The 23,171-nt window shown below is 38.4% G+C and overlaps 1 long non-coding RNA gene across 1 annotated transcript; it reads right to left on the reverse strand.

The window, feature by feature from the left end:
• Positions 6,170-22,590, reverse strand: LOC106509490. The gene is made up of 3 exons (XR_001307074.2): positions 22,118-22,590; positions 8,269-8,351; positions 6,170-7,012 (listed from the first exon to the last, which is right to left on the reverse strand). It is a non-coding gene; the product is annotated as an uncharacterized LOC106509490 (long non-coding RNA).

Below are 23,171 nucleotides of genomic sequence, written 5' to 3' on the forward strand. Positions count from 1 at the left end.
TGGGGCACTGTTTAGTGAGCATTGCTAAACACAAATGCATCTTCTTAAACATATATGCCTATGTACCCATAAATGTGTACATAGAGTATATTAGGTTGTTTTCACTGGGCAGTTTTTTAATAAAAATCACTCACAATGTGAATGTCTAAGGAAAATCCAGTGACTGATATCCTCTAGGTTATCTAATTAAATAGGTCTAAATACAAGTTTGCCCTTCTTAAAGAATCCACATAATGTAAATATTAAGAAATGTACAGAGTAGATTCGTCAGCCTACCCATCTGAAGTGAAGGAACAAGAGGTCCCAGAAATCACAACATGTGCTCATTTTACTTTGTTGAATAAAAACTGCAGATGCTGTGTGATTTCAACAAACAAAAGCTAAGAAAACAGAGTGTGAGGGCAGCCCGTGAGGAAATTAGGAGAACATGGAGAACAATCACGTTGATCTCCCGATTTTGATCCATCGCAATTTATTATGTATCCTTACCCTCTTTGCATCTGTGATTCTCTGTGAAAGTTGTTTCCTTGTTCTTAAAGCAGAAGTGAGGTACAAACACTAGGAATAAGACCGAGGTAAACAGATGTGGTTAGCCCATGAACTCGGGGCTAAATCCCAAGCTGGAAGCTTTTCAAGTCAAAACAAATGTGTAAACTAAGAAAAATGTCTTGGTAAATAAATACCACCAACCCGACTATTCCCACAAGCCCTCAGAAAGCCTCAGCCACGAAACTACTGTGGAAGAATTGAATATTTGGAGTCATTAGCTTGGATAGCCTCAGTCAGCAGATAACATTTGGATCAATAACCACTCCCAAAATAACCACTCCAAAAACAGTCAAAAGGCTTCTTATTGTTTACATCGGATTTATTTTTGTATTCATGCACTGACTCTTGACACTAAAATAGTAAGTCTTGGAAGTCCCTGCTGGCTCAGCGGGATAAGGATCTGGCATTGTCACTGCTATGTCAGGTTGCTGCTGTGGTTTGGGTTCCATCCCTGGCCTAGGAACTTCCACATGTGGCAGAATTCTTTTCAGGGAGGGTTCTGAAATTCTTCGGGGAAAAAAAAAAAAAAAAAGACACTTGGGATTAAAGGTAAAAGTAAGGCTGCTCTTCAAACTGTTCTGCAAGACAAAATGGAAGACTCTCCTGGTTATATCAGAGAGGCAGAGAGGTATGGACAAGGGTGGAATTAAAAGGAGATGGGAGAAGAGGAAAAAGAGTGCTGACAAAATCCTGCCATTTCACCATGAGACCCCATTCCCCTAATAGCTCCCATAAGGTTACAAAAGCCCGTCTTACTTCAGTTTATGCAACTCAGCCTGTAAATGTATTCACTTTTTTACTTATTAAGTTATTAAAACAGATGACAGGAAGAGCAGCTGGGACTGCAGATTTTAACAGAGAAGTGAAGTAGAGAAAAAGGAGATAAGCTTTAAATCTTAGGAGTTTTGAGTCAAATCTTACTAATTCTTCAAGGGGAAAATAAGCCCCAAATGGAGTAGGGGTTGCATATAGGTTTTTCCAGACCTTTCCAGACACAACACAGGGAGATCTCCAAGCTCAATAAATAGTCCCATATATGGAAAACTATTTCCTAAAGGACAGTCTCTGTTGTTTGCCCTAGATGAAAAGTTTTACATAAACTTTTTTACTGAATATTCTTATGTTATAGGGACTTACTTCTTATGCCTATAATTGGAAATATTCTTCAGTTAGATTTTAGCTGAGTTAGTTATGGACAAATGAAAGTATTCCAGGTATCCTTCTATGCACAGATTTCAAAATAATGTACATCTCTCAAAATGTGTAAAATATATCAGGAATTACATATTTTCAAGGTATGAGGATGAAATAAATTATACATTCTTGGGAGTTCCCACTCTGGCACTGTGGATTAAGGATACAACTGCAGAAGTTCAGGTCTCTGTAGACGTGCTGGTTCTATCCCCCACCTGGTGCAGTGGGTCAAGGATCTGGCATTGCTGCAGCTGTGGTGAAGGTCATAGCTACAGCTTGGATTCAGTCCCTGGCTCAGGAACTTTCATATGCCATGGGTGCAGCCAAAAAAAATAAATTATCTTTATGTTATTACCGTGTGGCAGTCCCCACATGGGGACTGATAAACAGAAGTGCTTGTCACCATTTTTGATACACAGGGGGAAATTAGTCTTGAATTATGCAAATTATTCAAGGTAATTGGGAATGTTTCTTTGGCATGGAGTATGATCTCCCTGCTATTACAGAAACTGGAAAAAGCATCAGAGAGTAGCTGGCGTGAGATATGGAACTTGAATGACAGGACTGCAACAGGCAGAAATGAGAAGATATCACTTAGAAAGAGGGAAGACACAGAGGCAGGAAATGAGAAATGTTTGCAGAAGAGCCTATTGCCCTATTCTTCTGGAGGGTGAGGCTCGAGAGTCAGCCTTGAGAGCCTACTCTTGGCACAAGTGTCGATGTCCTCACGATGGAACAGCAGTCAGGCTCCTTCAATGAGCTTTTCATGCAGCAGGCGTTGACAAATGCAAAGCAAAAAGGAAGAAGTTGGAAGCTGCCAAGTGTTGACTACAGCTGGCACATGGGTGTGATGGGGACCAAAATTATTAACGTATGATGGATAGTTGCCAGTCTCCCCCACTCACCTATTGGCTCAAGAGGAGTCTTACTTTTCTATACCATTTCTTTTCTTTCTCCATTCACTTAGGCAGGCCCTGCCTTGGCAGTCCCATTCTTTATGTTCTGAGACAATCAAGAATGGAAAATAGACTAAAGAGTACATAATCAGAGAGGCAGAAGGCCTGTGCCATCATTATTGGAATATAAAGGAATACAAAAATCTTCAGGAAAACCCAAAACATAAGCTAAAAACAGCTTTCTTTTCTTTTTTTTAAAATCCAAAGCAAAGTTAGATAATCAGAACCAGAAGTTAAGGGATATTCTCTGCAGGGGATAGCTCAGCACCATTGTAATTTGGACATAAATATAATTTATATTCATTGGTTAGTGGGATCAGGGCTATTATGGTAGGCATAAATAACAGACTGCGGAGATTTTGCTTAATTAGATGAAGACTCGGGAGACATTGAGGGCTCCTGAACAAGGTAGTGAGGTGATTAGTGTTCTTCTTTAGAACTATCTAACAGCTTTATCCACATAAATGACAGAGAGGGAAAAACATGAAGACAAGTAAAATCAGATAGGAGACTGCAACATGGCAGGTCAAAGGTAGTGAGGAACTGAAAGGGGAGAGGAAGGGAAAAAGAGAAGATGGCAAGGTAATTGGAAAGTAAACTCAACACTTCCACTGTGAGAGGCAAAGGAAAAGAGTTGACAACTTGATGTCTGAGGCCTCGGGAGCTAAAGGAATGGAAGTGCCATTAACAGAGGTGAGGAAGAGCTGACCTCAGGGTAGAAATAATTAGCTCAGTTTTTTTTGGGGGGGGGGTTATAGATTTATTTATTTCTTTATTTTTGTCTCTTTGTCTTTTTGTCCTTTTAGGGCCACACCCACAGCATATGGAGGTTCCCAGGCTAGGGGTATAATTGGAGCTACAGCTGCCAGCCTACACCCGAGCCACAGCAACACCGGATCCAAGCCACATCTGTGACCTACACCACAGCTCACGGCAACACCGGATCCTTAACCCACTGAGAGAGGCCAGGGATCGATCCCACAACCTCTTGGTCCCTAGTCAGATTCATTTCCACTGCACCACAATGGGAACTCCCAGCTCAGTTTTAAATGCATTGTTTTTGATGTCTGTCTAGGCAACAATGTCCTATGGACAATTAGACATTTAAGCTCCAAGAGAAAGGCCTGTGTCTGTCTTGCTCAGCTTTCCCCATCGTGTCTGAGACCCAGCATATAACAGATGATTGATAAACACTGCTAAATAAATGAAGAATGAGTGACAGTCTTCTCAGTACTCTGAGTTCTTATGTTAGTTTTTTCATACTCGTTTCTCTGTACTTATAGATTCTGCTTTATATGTATGCGACTTAGATCTCCATTTCCAAGTGCCCTCAGTATGTGTTTATCGAATCAATAAGTTAGTAGATGCTCTTGTAGTTTATATGAAACCCTATTCACAACTCTCATCTCCTTTTAGTATATTCTAATTAGAACTCACTAAATGCCATATTATTATAGATAGATAAACACGCATACACATAATACTTATTTTAAGGAAAGAACAACACAGAGAAATAACTACAGGCATTTCAACCTTTGGTTGTTCTATTCAGCTAATAGCCTACTTGAAGTTGTCAAAAATTACATTTCCTTCCAACCACAAAGAGCCCGAGAAAGGCCTTTGGGAATGATTATTTAAAAGGTAAATATGTTTTAATTTCATGAACAGCCAGAGCTTCCCCATACCCAGCAATAATGCATGACTCACATCTGATTGCAGTGCAAACTTGTAGACCAAATACAGAGCACAAAACTGTCTCCCAGGACTCCTGTGATGCAAGCTTCCCCAAGGTCTTCTCTCTGCTCCTGCAGTGTGTGAGGGGTTTCATAGGTAACACGGTGTTTCTATTTGAGAAAAACCACACACCCCCATGTTCTAGGTTAAGTGACAATATATGAGCAATGTGTATAATATATTTATATTGAAAGAGTCTCTTTAGGCATTACAGATGAGCCACTAGAGATGTGCCTCATGAGCATGGTTGAATGAAATATAAATTCACAATTTTAATCTGCAGCGATCTCTCCCACTCATCCCAACATGGGCTGAGATGGTTTCATGAAAGTTAACATTTTTTTAAAAAGGCAAACCTTGAAAACAACATCTGGCGTTGAGTTCAGAAATTAGAACCAGATATGCTTCCCTACCCGAATTTCATTTACATGGTGAGCCTGCCAGAATGGTGAAAGGGAAAAGGTTCACTAATTTAATTTTTGTTTTGTTTTTGAAGAAATAATAGAAATATTTTAATGCCTCAAAGTAGTTATGGGTCTTTTTTTTTATTTTAAGTGTATAGAGCATCCTTGAATATACATAAGGAAAAATTAGAATTAATATACATTTTAGATAATAGCATTATTACAACTCACAATCAAAGGATTCGCCAAGGATTTCCTCTCAGTAATAAGAGCCAAACAGCATAAAGGGCTCATAGATTGCTTTTAAAACCAGTTTTCCAAATAATTTATGGTATATGTGTTTCCAAACAAAAACTGAGAGAGCAAGTAACTATTTTATTCAGCGATACTTCAAGCCTTAGTACCCATCCCATACAAAAATTCCATCATAAAAGAGCAACAATAATTTTCATTTTTTTTTAAACTTCGACAATAATTCTTATTGTGAAAAGAATAATTAAAGATATGCACAGAAACTTTGGGGAAGGTGATTAATAGAATTCTTAGCTGGTGCTCACAGTTTACCAAGCACTCTGGAGACATTTTTAGTTTACATTTATAGCAAGCTTAAAGTAAACCAAGCACATACTGTTACTTCCCTTTAACAGATGTTAAATTTGAAATCTTCAAACACAATGTATTATATAGTTACTTTTATAGAGCCAGTAAGTACTAGAACCTAGAATGCTTATATCTTATTTTTTTTTTATTTTTTATTTTTTGGCCACACCGATAGCACATAGAAGCTCCTGGCCAGGAATCAAATCTGTGCCACAGTAGTGACCTGAGCCACTGCAGTGATAATGCCAGATCCTTAACCCTCTGCACCACAAGGAAACTTCAGAATGTCTTAATCTTAGATCCAAGCTTTTTCATTTCATTTCATTATTTCATAGACTCTTTCTGCATGATGAAAATCTATCAAACTGTATACCTCATTGGTTGGTATTGAAAACCTAGGTTTTAACTGCACTCAGTTCTAGAAACATCTACTTGAGTGAAACATCAGCATTAAAAACCAAACATATTAAAATTGCACTTGGAATATCCACATAGTAAGGAATCCATCAGTTCTGGGACTCATTACTTTGACAGGATATTTTTATTAATGGATTTTTCTAATTCATAAATGTGATTATATCTTTTACTCTTTCAATTGTACTTGTAAGTTTCCTATAATATTTCCATTTCAAGCAATTCTTCATCATGAAAATATGCCCTGTGTTCATCCCAATATAGAATGAGAATAAAATTGTCTAATGCGTATGGTACGCTAATAAGGTTTATTTTCCCTTTTTTTTTTTTTTTTTTTTTTGAGGGGGTGAGTGAAAAGGAATCTTTATTCTACTCTACATCTTACAAATGAGAAAACTGAAATGGAATATCTCCCCTTTTTTAAATAGGGTTTTTCTTGCTGGCACAGCCTGTTCTATTGAGGTCAGTTCCAAAGTCGTATTCTAGTACTCAGTTATCAAGTTTCCGAAAATGAGCATGAACCCCAGAATATTTTGCCTTTTTCTTACTTCTTCCCCAATTAATGGATAATCAATCCTATCTCTTTATATAAGATTAATAGCAGCAACAAAAATAGATGCCTCTCATTATTATAATTTAGAGTTACCAGGTGTGGAAAGCAGTAAGAAGGGATGAGAAAATCACAAAATAATGATAATGCATGCTTTTTTTGTACTCTTACTACATACAATTTGGCTTACTCCTCAAAACCTATGACAGAGAGAGTGAAATTTATATACTTCCCAGGCTAAAGAGATAGAAATCAGGGCTCAGAGAAAATAAAGTGTGCAGGCTGATACAGTCACTCAGTGACAGAGGTGGATTAAGAAGAATCCAAGCATCTCTGATTTGCAGTGGTTGTGCTACCAAATTCTCTAATTCCAAAACTACATTTACATTGACTAGCCAGATAAAACAGGTGCAGACCAGTCTGAAATTCAGGAGTTCTAAATTCCTGTCTCCATCCCATTTGGCCTGATTTAGTGCTCCCAGGCAACATGACATCACAATTAAAGGCGTGGCCTCTCAAATCACCCAGACCTGGCTTTACATCCCCATTCTTCCATTTACCAGCTCAAGGAAGTTTCACAGGTTGGGTTCTCCAAGGCTTAATTCCCTCATCTGTAAAACAAAGACTATTATGAACCTTAAGTATGACAACACATTTAACAATCAGTGTTGCATAAACCATTGTTCCTAGCATTTCGCTTTGTGCTCATTTCGCTTTTCCCAACTATATATGTATATACATATATACAAAATATGTATATAATTCTTGGAGTAAGGAAAATGAAAATTCATATAAGATGCTGACCACACACAGAGACCCCTCCCCCAGATTTACAGTCTACCTCTTGGACACCTTGGAATATTGCAAAGTTTCTTGAAAATGGATGTACCAGAAGAATTTATTTGAACTGAATAAGTAGTATGTCTTACATAGCTATGTGACTGCATTTTTTTTATCTCTAGCTTTAAGATGGCATAATAAATAGATTGAAAAGTTACTAAAAAGCTTTGCTGAATTGCAGTATATATTTTATTGATGAACAAATGGTTAGAGTGCCACTGTAATTGTAGATGGGGTAGGAAAGGATTGCTTTGTGAAAGTATTTGATATTACTCAAAAGGGATGGGGATTAACTTTAGCTTTCAAACCTCCGATCAGCATGAATTTATAAGTATGTCTAAAATCAAATGGCTCCACATAATATTTATTTATTCCTCGAGGCTAGAGGATTCCTTTTCATTTATAGGTTGGATTCATTGCCTTGAATGTATCCCCACAACTAAATAAAGATCAGATTTGATGAAATAATCTTAGTTAACAATAGATGCCCAGTTTTTTCCTTGTCCCCTTTTAATTCTGTTATCCCAAAAATGTAGGATTGAAATACAGTAGTCATAAATGTAAAGGTGAGAAACTCAATTATAATGCCAGGGAATTCATTCAAAGACACCCTGAAATCTCTATACAAATATTAAGTGGTGATAACTGCATTAATATACTTGTGTACATAAAGTCAGAATATCTCTATATCATTTACCGTGTGCTTAGTCACAAGTAATAGGAAGCTCAAAAGGCATTAAACATTAAGGAAACTATTGGCTTTAATAGCTGGAAATTCAGAGGTAAGGTGAACTTTGGAGGAGGCAGTACCCAGTGGTTCTGGTTGGGCTCTCTCCCATCCTCTGCATAATGTGATCCTGATCCTTAGGATGGAGCAAAATAGCTTCAGAAGACACCAGCCCCACAAAAATGGCCACAGCCAAGAGAAGAAAAGTAGCTTTCGGAACTCTCTCAGAAAAGAGAGAGAACTTTGTTTCTGAATCTCCAGCCAATTCCCCTCAAATGCATTTGGTTAAAATTGACTTACATGCTTACTTGTGCACCAGTGTTTGAGGTGGTAGAGTGATGGAATTCTGGCCACGCAAGGTCAGTTTCCCCTGAGGTACTTGGCTGCACAATAAAAGAGTAATGAATAAAATAAAACTGGGATTCTCTTGGGAAAGAAAAAGTGGAGAGCATGTACCTTTTTTTTTTTTTTTTTTGGAGAACATGCACTTTAACGTAGGCAACCATCTGTGTCCTCTACCTCATCCAATATCTACCCATTCACTTTTATAAGAGTTATTAACTTAGTTAAGATCCTGAAACACTAATACTCCTTCTGATTTACCCTTGAAAGAGAAGTACCAGTGTTTAATGTATTAAATAAATTGTCTTGAACTATGAAGTTCTAACACTGCTGGCAAGCAACCATGTCACAAAGCATGGACAAGATTAAGTTTAAAGGCTGGGATAAATCCAATATAGGAAAGGAAGCCTCTGCAATATGCTCTATGCTCATATATAATGGTGCATATCGCCTCTTGAAAATGTAAACCAGAAAATTTCATGCAAACTAATATTAGAGGAAAAACAATGTTTCTCATGGAAAGTACTCAGCTTTAGAATAGGCATGCAGCAGTAGATAGTATTTAAGATTCATATAATGTCAGATATTACTATAATCTGCAGATTAATTTTAGCTAGTGATCTGTCCAGAACCTAATAACAAAAATACTTCCCTGGAAATAAAATTTTACCTACAAAAAGATTTATATATGACTGTTAATGTTCACCACACTTTTTTAATATGAAAAATGAATATTTTCAGAGGTCTAATGAAGCCAAGACAAAAATAAAGACTTCCCAGAAATAGTATTTTGGACAGTGATGACTGCATCAGAGTAGGAAATTATTTTTTTTTAATTTTAGAATTTCTTTTTATTTACTGCCCTATAATTGCTCTTAAAGCACTTACAAATCTCTTTCCCAAAGAAGCAATTGGGCCTTTCTCTAAAATTAATTTAACTTTGAAAAATTATTATTTATAGTAATTGATTATTTAAATATTTATAAAACAGGTATATATTCCCCAAAAGGATTAAAATGCATAGTTCCTGCCTTCAAATAATTTAAAATCTACTTAAACATATCAATCCAAAAATATAATAAATAATTAATAAAAAATAAAATATAGCATTTAATTAATCACTGAATTGTATATCAGGGCATATTGATGTAGAAAAGACCAGATGAGAAAAATCTGTATACTTTAGATACAGAATCCCTACTAACACCATACTAACATCTAAGTACTCATCATGTACCAGATATCTTTAATAACATATCATTTGGTCCCATGACAACCCTATACATTCTAATCATTATGACCAATATTTTACAGACAAAGAAATTGGGGCTTAGAGAGATTAGTTTGCACAAGTTGAAAGTTAGTGAAAAGCAGAATTGGGAATTGAGCCCATAGAGTCAAACTCTTGGGTGTGGTTGCTTAGCTATTAAGGTACTTTGCCTTCAAGGAATAAGAGAAAGTTGTCAAGCACTTTGAAGACTTAGTGTTCCTTCTAAATCAAGGAAGATGGAGAGATATTTTAGGAAGGACGACCCACACAAGTGAAGGCATAGTCACTGAAGTGTGCATGGGATATATTAGGGCCCTTAAAAGAAACTGCCTAGACTGAGGCTAAAGTTTGAACCAAGTCAAAGGAGAAGAAAAGATTGGACAAATTAGTGGCATTGGGTTTCTGGGATAAACTAAGGCATTGAAGAGTTTTACAAAAGAATTTCTCAATATAAAATAATTGAATTATTTCATGTCCTCATCTCCTCAGCTGCCATCTTCAAATTCCAAAGGATTTGAAATGAATCACTGGAGACCACCCAAAGTCTTTCAAACCTTAGATTAGATTCAAAGGCATAGAAGTGTTCTTAATAGCTAAAAGGTTAATACTTTTCAAATCCTGGGTCGGACTACCCCAGGGAGAAAGCAAGAGGCATCCCGGTGACCTGGAAATCCCACAGGCCCCCAGGTGACCTCCCAGGGCCACTCCTCCACATTCCATACATTTTGCCATCCGGCTAGCCATGTCAGCTCGAAATGGAATTCAGGCTCTCACCGTGGCAGAGCAGAGGTTCTCCTCCTAAACCGAAATGAAAATAGCTCCAAATTTGGAATAGATCATACATGTATGTTTATAAATATGTGGTTAATCTCTGGGAGAAAATATCACAACTGCTCATTGTGATCAGCAAAAGTAGCTGGGTGGTTGGGAACATTCAAAGAAAAGAGACTGACTTGACCCCTCCCTACCAACTCCTTGCACTTTGTCAATTTCAAAGGCTGTTCATGTATTATTGTGTATTTGAAAATATGTTTATTGTAAATGAATTAACTTTTTAGTGGTCTTTTTGCCTGTCCCACGATGCGTTCAAGGTATAATTGCCAGCATAATTCCCCAAAGCATAGTTCCCATGACATCCTGCCAGTAGTCCGTGCATGTTCATTGCTAATAGCTAATTCATAAGGTTCACAGGAATTGATTCACTGATATAATTTATGTTTCACGCCACATTTTTAAGGAGATGATGCCTCATACAACAAATAGTATGATGGCATGTAATGAATTTAAAAGATTTGTTCAGGGTTACACAGCTAACTGGTAATACTGCTGAGACTCAAGTCTGGAATACTTGTCACTTGCTGTGATATCATTCAGTGTCTTACAGATTGTGTATTCAATTAAATCAAAACTATTTAGGGAGTTCCCATTGTGGCTCAGCAGTAATGAACCCGACTAGTATCCATGAGGATGTGGGTTTGATCCCTGGCCTTGCTCAGTGGGTTAAGAATCCCACGTTGCCCTAGGCTGTGGTGTAGGTTGCAAATGCCGCTTGGATCTGATCCTGCTGTGGCTGTGGTGTAGGACAGCAGTTGCAGCTCCAATTCAACCTCTAGCCTGGGAACTTCTGCATGTCGCAGGTACAGCCCTAAAAAAGACAAAAACAAAAAAACAAAAGAAAAACCAAAAAACTATTTAGCCTACCATCGATTTCTAACCTTTCCTTAGTTTTCTCATGTAAATCCCTAACACCTCTCCTTTGATCCAGGTAAACTAATACTTAACTACTGGCTTCTCAAATACCTCTCACTTTACTATCACTATGCCTTTCCTCATGCTCTTTCTTCTTCCTCCTTAGAATGTCTCCCACTTCATTTATCTCTTAAGAAAATCTCCCACAAATGGTCCCTCTTAAAACACCTTTCCAGGGCTCCGGGGGAATTCTCCTCTCAGTATGTTTTTATACCACTCCCCAAACTGCGAGTTAGTCTTAAATTGTAGTAGAATTGGTGCTTGTCTTAACCTGACTGCAAAACTGTAAACACTGAGAATAAATGTCATTGCTATCCATGTTCACTTTTCCAAATGTCTAGCAAACTCTTTTCACCTATTAGGCGCTCAAAAGCACTTTTTGAATTCAGTTTGAGAATCGATTTTCTGTAACCTCAAGGGTGCATTATCAGATGAAGCAAACTTTGAAGAGGACCCAGAAACTCATTTTACAATAGAGATCACAAACCAGGAGCTTGTGACACTGTGAAAGACATGTGTTTTATTAGACAGCACAGGGTCTGTTTCTTTTGGAAGGAGGGGTTTAATTTTTAATTTGAATTATATGCCTGCATGTAAAATGAAATGATCTCAAGTGACAATCTAAATTTCTAGCTTTTCTTGAAAATGGCAAAATCTAGCATCACTGAGCCTGCCCTACCACATGCCAAAATTGGCTAGAGTTGGTAAAACCTGCCTGTTTTCAGTAAGGGGCAACCTGTCTGGTGTGCCACAGCTCACCATTCATGGTTGTCTTATATTGGGGGCGGTGGGTCTATACTGATTTGTGATACCTGTTGGGTGCTATACATTTACATTTGCAATTCCTACTAGAAATGTTGATCCTTATTCTTTCAGGAAAAAAAAAAAAAGGCCCTAAGACTCATTACCCCTACTCAGAATTCTACACCTATTTCAGCAATGACTTGGTGAAAGCCATTATCTCAACCATCTTTGAAAGTATAACCCACCCTCTCTATGTAGGAAAACCTCACACAGAAGTTAAGTTGCTTGTTGCCTTCAGCCATATTAATGGAAATAGAAATTCTATACATGGAAAGAAAACCATCATTTGACCTATAGGATGTCATACTGAGACATTACCAGGGAAGCTACCTAGTAGTGTCCCACAAGCAGAGGGAGCAGAATACAAGGCAGGTGGCAGAATTCCATAATTAGAAGGGATCTAAAGAAAGGCAACCCAATGTTTTAATTATTTTTATGACATTCCTACCAAGTTGATTTTTAAAATCTTCAAATCTCTAATAAAAGCAGTTTAAATTGTCACAATTTGTACTTTAAAAATACCCTTTCACATGTAGGGAAAAGAAGATTTAGTGTACCTTTCCCCCATTCATCCTTCATTTCCCTCTGGAGTAACTTAGTCCCATGTGACAATCTCTTTTTTTTTTTTTTTTTTGGTCATGTCCATGGTATGTGCAAGTTCCCAGGCTGGGGGTCATACTCCAGCTGCAGCAGTAACAGTGCCAAGTCCTTAACCACTAGGCCACCAGGGAACTCCCATGACAGTCTTTTTTTTATATTTAAAGACAATGATCATGTTACTTCAAAGTCTTCCATTCTTCAGATGAAACACCTATGGTTTCTGGTTAGTAAGACTCTCTCCATCCCCTGGTTAAGTCTTCTGTGGTTCTTTATATTCCACCAAAATTCTTGGCACCCTCCACTGGCCATAGAATTACAGGTATTATCTGGTCCAAAAGAGCATAGCAGGGTATACTGAATCACTTCATTACAATAACTTTACACGGTCTCAAAGTTTAATTAGCTGTTTTGGCAGCCGTAAGTCTCTGTTGACTCTGCGGTAGGCCAGTGGCTACAGCTCAGATTAGACCCCTAGCCTGGGAACCACCACATGCCATGGGAGCGGCCCTAGAAAAGGCAAAAAGACCAAAAAAAAAAAAAAAAATTAAGGACTGGAATTCCTGTAGAGGCTCAGTGGAAACGAATCCAACTAGTAACCATGAGGTTGTGGGTTCTATCCCTGGTTTCACTCAATGGGTTAAGAATCAGTTGCTGTGAACTGTGGTGTATGTTGCAGATGCAGCTCTGATCTGACTTTGCTGTGGCTGTGGTGTAGGCCAGCAGCTGTAGCTCTGATTCAACCCCTAGCCTGGGAACATCCATATGCCACAGGTGTGGCCCTAAAAACAAAAACAAAGCAGAACAAAAAGATTAAGGACTTTGACCTTAGTAAATTCTCCAGATACACAATATTTTAAAATAACTCTATTTTTGGAGTTCCTATTGTGGCTCAGCAGAAATGAATCTGACTAGCATCCATGGGGACGCAGGTTTGATCCCTGGCCTTGCTCAGTGGGTTAAGGATCTGGTGTTCCGTGAGCTGTGGTATAGGTCGCAGACATGGCTCGGATCTGGTGTTGCTGTGGCTGTGGTGTAGGCCGGTGGCTACAGTTCCAATTAGATCCCTAGCCAGGGAACTTCCGTATGCCGCAGTTATGGGCCTAAAGAGCCCCCTCAAAAAAAAAAAATCTGTTTTTTAAATCTCTAAGGATCATTTTTACTGAGTGCCTGCTTTGTGCCAGGAAAGCTGTAAATATCAAGATATCAATGTGAACATAAGAGACCAATATTCTGCCGTCATGAGGCAGAACACTAGACCATGTGATAAGATTAATAAGGAAGTCAATGGTATGTTTAACAGTGCAAAGTACTAAAGAACAAAAATAAAGTAGAGGGAGGGGAAACGAAGTATTAAGTGAGAAGCTTGCCTCATTGAGAAGATGACATTTGTGTAAAGACAGCAAGTGAGGGCACCCTGTTAGCAAAATTCTTAGTCTACCCAAGGAGCAGCAACGCTGCAATAGAGTAAGCCAGGGCACGTAGGTGGAGATGATTGAGGAGAGGATTGTGGGTGAGGAAGCCAAAATAGTTCCCAATGTGAGGGTAGTTCCCCCTCAAGGTGCATTTGGAAATGTGGAGGAGAAGAATTTTTAGTTGTCGCAATGACTCTGGGACCCTACTGGCACTGAAGGGGAGCAGAGATTCTCTGTAAGATGTTTTGTAGACTGGAAACCTGTTTTGTCCAAAATGCTAACGTCATCCCCATTGAGAGACCCTGAATCACTTTAGCTGTTTTATAAACTCTGGACTTTTGAAATGGGATGGGAAGCCGTTAGAGACCTCAGTGTGGAGGAGTGAATAGACTAACACATTTATCAAGGCTCAGCCTAGCCATTGTGTTGAAGGTGAAGGAGACCAAGGCAGAAGCACAGAGACCAGATAAGAGGCTGTCACAATAATCCATGTAGAAGATGATGATGCCTGGACCAGGGCATTGGAAAGGAGGAGGAGACAAGAACTGGCTGTGATATGAACACAGAAAAGAAAGAGCCAGCCGGTATTGCTGTTGCATAGGCAGTGACGTGTGAAAGAAAAAGAGGATGAGTCCAAGATTTTAGGCTTGATTGGTATCTGCCATTTGCAAATATAGAATGGTCATTTGTGGTTGTAATGGGAAAATTCAGAAGGAAAAGAATTTTGGTTGGAGGCAGAGGGATGAAGAAGAAAGACCACATCACATGACCACCAGGTTGATAGATAAATGCAGGTATATAAGGATATGGCTTGTATGTAGATATATTTACAGAGAGCTAAAGATACAGATATGAACACTGACATAGAAAAAAACATAGGGAGAGAGCTGTAGAAGGAAATCTAAAAGAGACCATAGAGGTTAACACTGGCTATCTTGAGTTTTTTACTTCATATGATGATTTCTCTCTGACGTTTCCCAAATTATTTCCATGAAACCTGTCTTGATTTTTGTGAAATGTAAAAATTTCGAATGTCTACAACACTAAAGCTCATTTATGAAAGTGACAGAGATCTGATTTGATTTTCCTTCTTAGACTCCCCTCCTCTCTCTCCAACTGCTAACTCAGCAGCTAGCAAAGGACTCCCCACTTGCAGCGCCATGTGTACCGATTTTAAATCTCAGCCCTACTCTACCATGGTCATTATAATCGTGTTCATACCTTTCCAGACCCCCAGGGGTTTTCACTCCAGGGAGAAACAGTGGAATTGTTAGCAGCTGGATCCTCTTTGAAAAAAGCAAGCCACATGTATTTATAGGTATTCGGAGGATTGTAGGAGGAGCGAAACGATTGTCACTCGGGTCCCCTTTTTTTGGCAGCACCTCAAAGGTTACCATGTGAGAGCAGCAGTGCCCGGCTGCCCTGAAAAGCCAGCGAGAGTGAAATTTAAAACTTGAATTGCCTCTCTCTTCTCATTATGTATTATTTGTCAATCATGGATAAAAGGTGGTTTTTGCCCTCCAGCTGCTAGCCCTGGGGTGCACATATCACTCAGTGGTGCCACTTTCTTGTGGCACATTGCAAGAAAAATCAATGATTGCACCTTCCTTTGAAAGGAAAGATGGTCTTTTTTTTCCCCTCATTTTATTTTCCTTTTTTTTTTTTTTTTTTTTTTTTTTTCATTTTAATCCGATGGTTTAAACGAAGAAGGCAAGTCATTTGGGGGGAAAAAGTGACCTTTGTTGTTATGGTGATAGACATCTTAGATGTTGAAATAATGTATATTAGAACACAGATGGGAACAGCTTTCCTCTTTCCTATTGAAGCCGCCACGTCTGAAAGTACTAATGGCTGCAGCCTGGTGAGAGAGGGACACGTAGTCCTTTGTACTAGGCCTTGCAAATGAGCAATAAAATGCACAATATCACTCAGATGAAATGCAAACCTTTAAAAATAGATTCTTTTGGATGCCCGCCTTTCAAACTTGTTTTACATCAAAACACCTTGCCCTCATTTGTACATTTTACTCATGTGACGATGGAAGTGTTTTTGTTTTTGTTTTTTAAATTAACACCATTTGAAGACCTCAGTAACTTTTTATTGTGGTATGCAGAGAGTGAAGATATGATGCCCAGATACATTTTCAGTTGATGGGATAAATCTACGTTAAGCCATACCTCACACAATTTTCTATCTAATGTTCCCAAACAAAGCACCGTAGCATCACCTCGCTTATTCAAGTACATTCATACAGGAAACCCTAGCATCCGTTTATTTCTAAAGTTTGCATCCTTGACTTGTATAAAGGAGAAAAGGCCCAGTAGAGGCAATGCTGAACTTTTTTTAAAGATTTCTTTAACCAGGAAAAGTGCACTCAAGGCATTAGTAGTCACAGCTTTGATTCTTTTGTAAGTTAAATACCACTCACCAAACAATTTAAAAGTGTGATTAAATGTATGCATTTTACAGTTAAATCAAAATGCTAACATAACCGATAACCTCCAATGAAACAGATCCTGTCAAAGTAAGATAAGACAATATTTTCCCCCTCTCATTCATTTTTTTTCTATTTTTCATAATACCATCTAGGCACAGAAATTGATGCCAACTGGAAAAATCCAAAAACGGAAGCTCCAGTAGGTCAAGCTCCCTTTCATGTTCTAATTGACATGGAAATGAGAAGTGGTCACATCTCCCATAAATTTTACAGAATGTAGTTTTGTTCAGTAAGGACAGCCCAGTAGGTTGGACCCACCTATTTCTGCAAGCTTTTTATTTTCTGTGGTCAGGATCAAATGGAAGGCGCTTGAACTGGCCAGGCTTCCAGAAAAACCTGTGCACTGTCATGGCATTTCCTATGGTTTCCATCTGAAGCTACAAAGGGCTGTGGCCTGTCTATCTGCACCTATGAATATAGTATTCAGGCTGCCACCTCCACTGGATGTGATTTACACCAAACTCTCTCCAGGAACCCTAGAAGCAAACTTTGTTGAACTTCATACAAGTTCAACCTTCAGAACCAAACCTGAAACCCCAGAAGTTTTGTCTGGGATTGAACTTCAGAATGAAGACATGTCTTTCCAAGTTACAGGTTTCCAACCATTGTTGATTATTTGGCCCCAGTCCCTATCATAGTCAATGTTGCACATTCCTGAATAACTAGATAGTGGAAAGGAATTGGAACTTAGAGGATCAGCACCATGGGGTGGGTGGTTGTAGAACACCCACAATTTCAAAGTGTGTCTCATTAAAGAAGCTCCCAAATATGTGAGGATTCTGCGGTGGTCCTTGGCAACAAGTATCTACTGGTTGCTTCTAACACACTCCTCTTTTTCTCTTTAATACTGCTGCACCCTTCCCAACTGACCCATCCAAACGCATATAAGAAGTCAGTCAAAGTGAAGGCTTGCTCTTCTTTTGTTGATTCTGAGTTCCCAATTTTTACGCCGTTGTTCTCCTGTCCTTTACCTGAACATCTTTCTCTTTTTGCCATGTGTTCAAAACCTCACTAATCACAAGGCTCCATTCACGGCCTCTTCATTCATGCAGGCTTTCCTGACCCTGCCAACTGGAAATAATCCCCCCTTTATCTGAACTTGCATAACTCTTATGTAATGACATCATCATCATGATGTATATACATATATTATCTCCCACACCAGACCACAAGATCTTAGGGCAGGATGAATTCATCTTTCTGTCACTCAACTGTTAGATGATAGAGTCACCCAAATGATAGTTGTTGGAAGAATAATGAATGAATAAAGAGATGAATAGTCATTATATTCAAATAAAAAGTGACAGGAGGACCTGAACATAGTTAATAAATACCATTAAAAAAGGCTGCAATGGAAAAAAAAAAAAGTATTTAAAGGAAAGACATATTCAGGTCTCTCACTGTCCTTGTGTCCTCTCTAGTTACTGCCCACCTCGCCACCACTGTGAGCCTCAGAAAGACAAGCACCTCATTCACTGCTACAGTAACTGGCACATAACTGACCCTTGATGTTTTTTGAATGCCTAACATATTGAATTTTTATTTTTTTTATTTTTTTTTGGGGGGGGGTCTTTTTGCTATTTCTTTGGGCCGCTCCCGCTGCATATGGAGGTTCCCAGGCTAGGGGTCTAATCGGAGCCGTAGCCACCGGCCTACGCCAGAGCCACAGCAATGCAGGATCCGAGCCGCGTCTGCAACCTACGCCACAGCTCACAGCAATGCCGGATCGTTAACCCACTGAGCGAGGGCAGGGATCGAACCCGCAACCTCATGGTTCCTAGTCGGATTCGTTAACCACTGACCCACGACGGGAACTCCCATATTGAATTTTTAAAGCAAAGACTCCTTATATAATGTAAGCCTCTGGGCTTAAAAAAAAAAAAAAAAAAAAAAAAAAGAAGTTATAGGGACATCAGAAGGAGAAGATAAGATTAAAAAAAAAAAAAACCCTTGAGCATCCTAAGGCAAACCACTAAAAATGGTCTCCCAGTTTCTACCTGTCTGACCTTGTCTGAGCTTCTTTGAGCTTTGAGTTCTCCTTCTTCTGTGTAATGTCAAGTTGATGAGACAGCCACAAGTGATAATCTGTGTAAACGCAACCGCTCTCTCATTAGCCCAGAAACAGATTATAAAAACCAATATTGGCTCTTGAGAAGTCTTCTGTAGAGCACACTCTTATTTCCAAAGTAGCCCCAAACTTGATAAGATCCAAACCTTTGGAGGAGATTAGCATCAGACCCAGTGGGGATTTTTAAGCACATTAAAACAAGATAACGTGTTATCTGAGAGAAAATTAAGCCTCACTCCTAGGCCACGTAATTTATACAACTTGACACATGTGAACTCTTTTAAATATTTATCTGGTCCATTTCATCCCATAGGCTTTATTGCCTTGACATCTGAATATCTTTAATTTATGCACATTCAAATGATTCTTGATTAAAATAACTAACAATTTTACTGCTATTCCTTGCTTCATAAAATAAGTCATATAATCAAAACTCCTAGAGAAAGCATATTGATATCATATTTGCATTTAAAACTCCAGGTTTATGCCATCAGGTACTCAAAGCTGACAACAAACAATTCATTTAGTTCTGCACTTAAAACTAAATTTTAGCTGGAAGAGATCTACAGAAAATTGCCTGGTGGCCAATGCTCCCTCATAAAGGGATGAAGAAAGGGAGATAGATGTACATTTGAATGAACTTTTAAAACAGGTAACAGCTTGTTTAAAATTCTTTGCATTTCCAGACAGTTCTTGACTTTTGATGGAATCAATTCTATTTCAAAATATGCAAAAACTTTATTTATAGAACTAGGTATTCATACCTCTTTCCCACAAATGACTTTAAGTGGATTCCTCCCTAATATGTGTTCATTAGAAGTAGAAGGGAAAGTTTACCTTAATTTAGCAAACTTTCTCTACCTGGTAAAAATGAAAGGTATAAATAAGATTATAAAGAGTTTAAGATATTTCAATATTGCAAATATCTTCAACAATTTAATAAATATTATTCATATATCAATTGCATAGCCAGGAAACATTTCTCAATCACTAATATTAAATGAAGCAAGCACAGCCAAATGCTGTTTAAATCTGGTTATATGCAAATTGATATCATTACATTATTGTCAAATTACATCCAATGAATTACCAGTTATTCTTAGTTAATTACTCTAAAGAAATCTAGCCTCCAAAGCTCTCTTTGTAACCTGGTCTGTTACTGTTTATAACTGTAGTTATAAAAGCAATCAAATTCGTATAAAGTCACTTAAAGCAATCAATATCACATTCTGAATTAGTTTTATAAGACTAAGTACTAAAAGATGAGAGTATGAACAAATTCATTTGGTACAGCCACTTATTTTACTTTAAAATGTTCTATTTCATATGTGACATGCATTCTAACAAATTACTTCAAATTCATTCAAAGAGGAATTCTAATCTTCAAATACAAACGATGATGGTCTGCATAATCACATTTCTAATGTGGACCAATGTAGTAAAAGACCATCAGAATTCTGATAAGGAAAGCAGTCACTCAATATTTTAGGTAATTATTAATTTCTCATTTGAAAACACAAAGTGACAACTTCACTGATGAGTTCAAACTTAATCATAGGTTCCAAAGTTTTCCATTAGTTAAAACATGATGAACAACCACAAATCAGCTTTTCTTCTCTACCCTCACTTATTCCTGGAAATGCTATGATCAGGCCCAAACTATGACCTCACATATTCCCTCTTTTTTGAACACTGAAACCAATAAAGTAGGCAGAACAGGCATTCCCACTCCATTTACATATGAGAAATTTGAGACCCAACAAATCTAACTTCCTCAAGATCACACAGTTGATATGCAGAAGACCCCAAGAGCCAGACTGGCAAATTCTTTTCCAGCAAAAGTTAATGAAGCATTTTTGCATTCAGGTCAGTCAGAACCATTACCTCTCCATTTCCTGTATTTTTTCCAAGAACCTTTATTTGCTTTCCTAGAGATCATCTAATTTGTTTCTACTCTACTCATATGGTAGCACATCTCCATAGGTGATCGATTTATTCCAGTGAGATTTCTACTTTCCATCATCCTTGGGTTCAAGTGTGGGTATCCTTACACAGTTTTTTGTTTTTTGTTTTTTTTAAAGATGGTCAATCAAATTTACTAGAAGTTTCCTTTCCTTTCCAAGTCCTCTATACCTAAGAGAAATCAGAAGAGCAGAAATAAAATTCAGCCAGGTCAAAAACATACCTTAGGAAGAAATACTTTGTGTACTGTCATTTAACAAATAGTCACTTAATTCCTACTTTGTATCTGACAATGACTGAGGAAGTCAGTACCTAACAGGGAAGACCTACAGTGAGCCAAGGATGACTACACTGTACCATGGTATGTGCTCTAATAGAAGAGACAAGTTAGAGAACCCCCAGGAGTGGATATGTAACACCAAGGGAGGTAGGAAAAGTTACTAGAGATGGGAAAATTGAAATAGCCATCGAAAGACTGAAAGGAATCAGCAAGGAAGGCCAATCCAGGCAAAGAAGAGATTTGCCCAACTTGGTGTGGCACTTGCTGGCAGGATGAGATGTGCCCCACAGAGCAGAATTTCCCATTGCATGCTCAATTTTACTAAAATTTTCTTCTTAAAAGGTCAGTTTTCATCAGCTTTATGTGACCTGTCTGCTGCTTTAACTTGGCTCAATAAAGGAGCTGATCTGTCTTATACTTTGACCCTAACAATGGTTCATATCTCAGCACATTTGTGGAGAATTCCTGGATTACACCACTCTCATTCAACCCAAAGTCCAGCACCTTCCAATGACCCATAGCTCCTTTAAGCATTTCTCTGTCAAGTCTGCCTCTTCATTGTGGGCAGGACCTGAAAAATGGTGGGAAGTCACAGAATGTTGTCCAGGGACAGACAGAAGTTGAATATGCTAGAAAATATTTGGGGAAAAAAGCAGCATATACCAGAGCCAGAAAAGTAAAAACGACAATTAATAAAACTTTGCAAGCATTGAGGTAGCTGTCAGGTATTTTTTGCATTATCTAATTTAATCCTCACAACAATCCCATGAGATAGATCCCTGTTACTTTCCTTATTTTGCAAATGAAGTGTCTGAAGTTCAGAGAGGTTTAACAATTCCTGATAATCACACCAATGGCAAACCGACCAACCAGGCTCCCACCCACATTCCAGAACCCACAATCCTAAGCCATATATCTCCCAAATAGGGGTCAAGTTGGCTGGGAAACCCCCATTTTATGCCTCATTAAAATTCTGAATTTGATCCCTATGACATGAGCATTAACGGTTTTTGAGCAGGGGTGTCTTTAGACTTGAATTTTAGAAAGATCATCCTGGGGGCATAAGATGGGATAGAGAGAAAGAGTTCAAAGACCATCGAATGATCCCATTTTGTGGTGGCCATGACAAAAGGAAGTGAGAGGAATTCTTTGAGAAGTAACTTACCAAGTGTGTGGATGAGGAAGAGCAGTCAAAGAGGATTCCAGAGTCTCTGGCCTGGCTGGCTACTGGTGGCTGTGAACAGGATCAGCAAAGAGAGAATACAGAAGGAACTGGCTAAAGAGACAAGAGATGGAGTTCTATGACAGTCCACCACCAGACTCACTTCCCTGTGTGATCAAGCTTGCTTGTGTCCAGATTGTTCTCCTAAGTCAGTTTTACAGCTGATTTTTTTTTTTTTTAAGTAATTTCTTGGCCATCTGTCAATGAGTGTAAAACACATGGAGACTAAAAATCCATGGACAGTCTGTTCTGAAAAGTCTGGCTTCACATTCCCTTTCTACTCCATGCTAGAACATTTGTAAGCACCACAAAGAGAATCAACCTCTATCTTCCAAATCAGGGTCCAGACCTTTGAGTAAAAAAGCCCACCCAGCAGGTTTTTAATTGCCTCTACATCTAACTACCCAAATATCCTTGTTATCTTCTTTTTTTTTTTTTTTTTTTTTTTTTAATGCTGTGACTCATCAGACCACCAGGTAAAAAGCCCCAGGTCAGCAAGCCAGCAGCCAGTATGAGTATAGAAAGAGAGAGAATGGCTCTTAAAGTCTCTCATTTCAAAGAGCTTTTGTAGCTTATTCTTGCTGAGCAAAAAGCACATTTTGAGTAGTCCAATTTATTGAGATACCATAAGGCTGATACAGTTGAAAATCAGCCTAATATGAAAAAAATAAATGGACTTTCCATGCTAAGAAAAACAAAGCTAGTGACATTTCCTCAGAGCCAAATATTTCATCAGCCTCTGTCTTAGTTCTAGGTCATGTGTCAACAAGAGGGTTGTTTATTTTTTAAACCATGTGTCACATGACCCAATAGCATCATCTATAATAATTTTCTGGAGTGTACCAGACAACCAGGACCCTCTCTGGAACACAAATACTGAGACCAAGTCAAATCAGCAGCTGTCTGTGTTTCTGAATGAGCTTTTGTAATTTAAATGTCTCATTCCATTGGGAACTAAGGGAGGTGACATAACCCAGAAGAAGCTCGGAAGTGAGAG

Source organism: Sus scrofa, chromosome 2 (assembly GCF_000003025.6).
Source record: "Sus scrofa isolate TJ Tabasco breed Duroc chromosome 2, Sscrofa11.1, whole genome shotgun sequence".
NCBI lineage: Eukaryota > Metazoa > Chordata > Mammalia > Artiodactyla > Suidae > Sus > Sus scrofa.